A 4746-nucleotide genomic window follows, 5' to 3' on the forward strand; every position below is an offset into this window, starting at 1 on the left:
CATCCTGGTTTCTGCTTGGGTAGATGGAAGCTCTTAAATAGACAGCTAATTTCCTCTTAGTCTTTCAGAAACCATTTATCAGGAGAGTTTGCGAATGTAAACAGAAACAGCTTATAGCATGGTGGCAGCAAGCCAAGGTTAGTACTTTACCAAAAAACTTCTTGATCTGCTTCATCACCTACCTAAGACTGTAACTCAGATTGATGTTATCCAAGTATGTTTGGTAGCTACTGTGGCCGTATATGAATTTTCTAAAAGTAGAAAGTCTCCCTTCAGCCTTTTATGACCAGGTTTATATGTGGTTTTGCATCCTTCCATTAAAATGCCTCTAGTGTTATGAGATATTAAAGTAGTCTTCATAGAGCTGATAAAACCACCTTTTTAGGCTAATTAGATTCCTATGCTTTAATTTAATTTAATAGCAAAGCTATTTTCCTGGTGGTGTTGAATTAATAGCATGATGAGTGTGGTCTCTAAGAGTGGATTCACCTTTGCAAGAAATTTTACAGGAGTAAAGTGACACTGCTATCTAATACAAAATTGTTTTCTTTTTACAGTAGTATTTTGAAACACCACTTTAATGGGCATATTATTTGTCAATGACCTTCTCACTCCTACAGGTGAGATGGTTCTTCATAAGTCTGACATAGCATAATCCTAGTGGTTTTCCCTTGAGTGCAGAAAAGACCTCAAGGCCCGTTCATCTGTTATATGTGCTGATATCTATTCTTATTAACACGATCAGTAGAAGATTATCTAGATGAATTTGTTATAAACTTGACTAAGCACAAGTCAGACAATATGCTTGGTTATTTTGTCAGAGGTAGAGTGGCTTCCACTGCCAGTTTCAAGAATGTTTCAATCCTGGTTACATGATGGCTTTTATTTTATACTTTTACAGATATTTCTTGTATTTGTTGTGTAAGACCGTTTTACTTCTCTGTTCCATAAAGCCTGGCTTTTAGAATTTATTTGTTTTCAGATTACTTTTACTTTAAGTTGTGTAAAATATAGTCATGTTTGTTTTCATGAGGACATATCCTAGATATGCCATTTGAATTAGGTTTGAAATATGTTTTATAGATAAAAGGAGGATTTTGATATTACCTATTGGGTATTGAACTCTCTTTTTATGACTGGCTGTTGCAGTGTTTCAATTAATTTCTTTTTAAATTGCAGTGTTTCTTAATATAGTTTTAAAGAGTAAGAAATCTTATATATTTAAAAAAAAATTACGCTTGTTCTGCTTCTTTGAAGATACCATGCAGGATTGTCATTCATTAACCCCACTATAAAAACATTTTTAATTAATATGATTTTTGTACACATTGATTTTTATAGCTTCCATTCTGACAGATATTTTAATGTTCAGGTCTTTTGTTTCTATAAGATATATTTTTAATTGGTTATGTGTTAGAAGGTAGAACTGAAAGATAATTAACATGCACTGACCAGGGAGCCAGAAAGGCTTTGAGTGATGCCTTGCTGACTTGTATATTTAAAGTTAGTTAATTTTGCCTTCGTGCTGGGAGCTCAAGGCTCAGTAATGAGAATCCTGCATACAGGTATTTTCTAAGGAGTAGATTTAGAGATAAGTAATCTTTTGTAATATGCATTTTTAACATTTTATTTTTCAAAAAAAATGTATCTTAAAATAACTTTGAAATTATTTTCAGTAATCACGTTAACATCTCTATTGCTATAGGTTTGCATAAATAATGTTGATGCAAAATTTATGACATTCCATGGTTTGGTTCCAAGGGATCTATAGTGTTTTTACAGTGAAGACTCTCCACTTATTTGCAGTAACACTTAAAGGCACCAACCATGATCTGGGTTCCCATACGTTAGATATTGTATATATACACAATAAGAGAAAACTTCTACTTTTAATCATCTTTCTTGTTTTAAATTTAATTATGATAAACTAAACAGCACTGTCTTGCCCTATAAGGGGAGCTTACAAAAGTAGTTTCATTAATGTTGGATTAAGCGACCCTCACTGTTTTTGTGGTGAAATGTTCTCACTAATTTTTGTTTCCTTCAGGGTCTAGACAAGCAAATAGAAATGAGAGAGACATTTTAGCAGTTTTCAGGAGAATGATTTCTAAGAGCTTACCTGTGGCAATGCCACAAAGAAGTGCTCTGGATTGGTAGTTATTTAAAATCTTTGCTTGATAGCTAGATTATGGCAATGCTACATGAAGTCAGACTGCCTCCATGTAGGTTGGGATAGGTCCATGAGTTGTCCTCTGACCTGAAGGAGGTTGGTTTGTACAGTTGTAGTATTGCTGAAGTGCAATATTTTCTGAGTGTTATTTTTCATAATTTAGGTTGTCATGGTGGACAACTGCTACGGGCCACCAAACCAAGAGGAGGAGTCGGAGGTGGATGAGGGAGGCCTGTTTTAAACTTTACTGTATTGGGCACAGATGTCTAAAGAAAGCAAGATTCCCATAATTCTGAAACACTTTGTTTAGTGGCTTTTCCAATCGGGCTTTGGCAACTTTGGCCCCATCTACATGTTATAGGTATTGCACAATTAACTGGTTAATTGTGAAAATACCTGGAGTGTTTATACACATGCTGTGGGGTGGAGGAGAGGGGGAGCCCTTTAATTAGAGCAGCTCTGAGAACCACTCTAATTAAAGTGCCTGGAGCATCTCATGCATCAGTGTCCCTGCATTTCAAAATGGCGGCAGGGAAGGTTTATTTAAAACTCATTTAACTTTAGGTAAAGCTCCCCTGCTACCATTTTTATGCGCAGGGACACTCATCTGTAAGATGTGGCAGCTGAGTGGAGTGCAGTAATTACCACAGTCCAGCAGACTCGATTAATCAAGTCTGCTCCAATTTGCTGTAATTACAGCGTGTCAGAGCACAGGGGTGACGCGTAGTGGGTGCACGGGGGTGCATGGGCACCCCCTGAGAGTGCTGGTGCACTCCCTGCCAGGCCGCACTCTCTGTTTAGCGGGCAGGCAGGAGTACCAGTGCCCCCCCCGCGAGTGCTGGCTGGGGAGCCGCCAACAAAAGCGGCCACACCACTCTGGAAGTGCCCCCCGACTCAAGAAGTGCACATGCCCTCTCTGACTGAAGTGGCACCAGACACCCATGTCAGAGCAATCTCCTGGCTCATGTAGGCACCCCTGGAGACTAGCTACATTTGCAAAGTGTAGCTATTATGCAATAAAAAGCTCCAGCCAAATATAAAGTTAGAACTTGAAAATGTATACTAACTTTGCTATCAAGTTTTAATTTCCACGTGTAGAAGGATCTTCCAGAGAGAGACTACAGGGGTGCACCATGCCCAGCATAAACCCCCTGAGCCCTAGGGATCACAGTAGCCATGATTCCTAGGGCTCAGGGGTCAGTGAAACCCCTGGACACTGGAGATCATGGCTGTTGTGATCCCTAGGGATCGTGGGTATGTGAAACCCCCTGGACCCTGGGGATTGCAGCCTCCATGATCCCTAGGGCTCCTGGGGCTGGAGGATTGCTGCAGGGTCAGTCCCCTTGCCCCAGAGGAGCAGGGAAACTCTTGGGGTGGGAGGATCATGGTGATCCTCTAGCCCCAGGAGTTTCTTCCACCCTCCTGACCTGGGGGATCACCCCTGGAGTGGGATTGGGGGGAGGGGATTGCCCCTGCACTGATCCCCCCAGCCCTGGTGTTTTCATGCAGCCCTGGGGTGCGGAGATTGTCACAGTGGGCATCCTCCAGCCCTAGTGGTGTGTGGTGATCCTAGCTGCAGGAGCTTGCTTCTTGCCAGTGCAAGTTGAGACTGGGATTGGGCTCCCCCTGCACTGACAATAAGGCATGATGGGATCTAATGCATGATCCCACAATCACGCTTTTGGCTGTGCATGTGTGGCGTGGCAGGAGGCATGATTGTGTAAATTGCACATTGGATCCCATTGTACCTTTACCTGCATGTTTAGAGAGGGCCTTTGGCACCTAGATCAACTTTTCCCTTGTTGTCAACTCCAATGTGGTGGCTTCTATGTTGCATGGCATGAAGCTGTATTTGGTCTTGGCTAGCTGTGCAAAAGCATACAGTTAGCATATAACTTTGACTCAGTGACATAATAAAAAAGTACTGGAAGTTTAAGCTGTATTCATGGGAGGGAGGGGGTGTTTTGTTTTACTAGCTTTCCATAATATTTATCAAATTATTTTTTCATGTAAGACATTAGGTGTTGGGTATATGGGAAAAATATGTGAAAGATGAAGACAAAAATGTTTTACTTTGATGAAAGATAAGAGAGGTAATTCATTTTAGAGGTTTGACTTCAATCTTTCCCTTTGGTCAATACTTGACTCATCTCCGTCTGTGTATTAAAGGAGCCTTTGCTGTCATTTGTACAGACCACATATAGGGCTGGGGCTTAATTGCAGTGCCTGCGCTCAATAGACTGTGGAAACTACTACCTTAAAAGTTAAAAACCTGTAATTTGATTGGTTTACAAATGCAACCTTTGCTGCAACTGGAGAGCATGCACAAAGGCGCTTATTAGCTATGTTAGACTCATATCAGTGCTGTCAAGTAAACACATATTTTCCCATTATATGGTGCCATTACCTTGTAGGGAATGCCTATAAGGTTTCAGGCTTTGGAAATAAGAGGTTTGCTTTTATAGCAGAGATAAACTACACACTTGAAAAAATATACATCAACTCTAAGTAAAAGTATACTTCAATTGGCTATTTTCAAAACACTAGTTTGATTTCTCAGAACGTTCAGGTTCAGC

At 40.4% G+C, this 4746-nt stretch overlaps 1 protein-coding gene across 1 annotated transcript in view; it reads left to right on the forward strand.

Annotated features, from left to right (window-relative positions):
- Positions 1 to 4746, forward strand: part of MAN2A1 (mannosidase alpha class 2A member 1) — a 229426-nt gene that overhangs the window by 145991 nt on the left and 78689 nt on the right. The window lies entirely within an intron of this gene.

This window comes from Alligator sinensis, unplaced genomic scaffold, assembly GCF_000455745.1.
Source record: "Alligator sinensis unplaced genomic scaffold, ASM45574v1 scaffold30_1, whole genome shotgun sequence".
Classification (NCBI taxonomy): domain Eukaryota; kingdom Metazoa; phylum Chordata; order Crocodylia; family Alligatoridae; genus Alligator; species Alligator sinensis.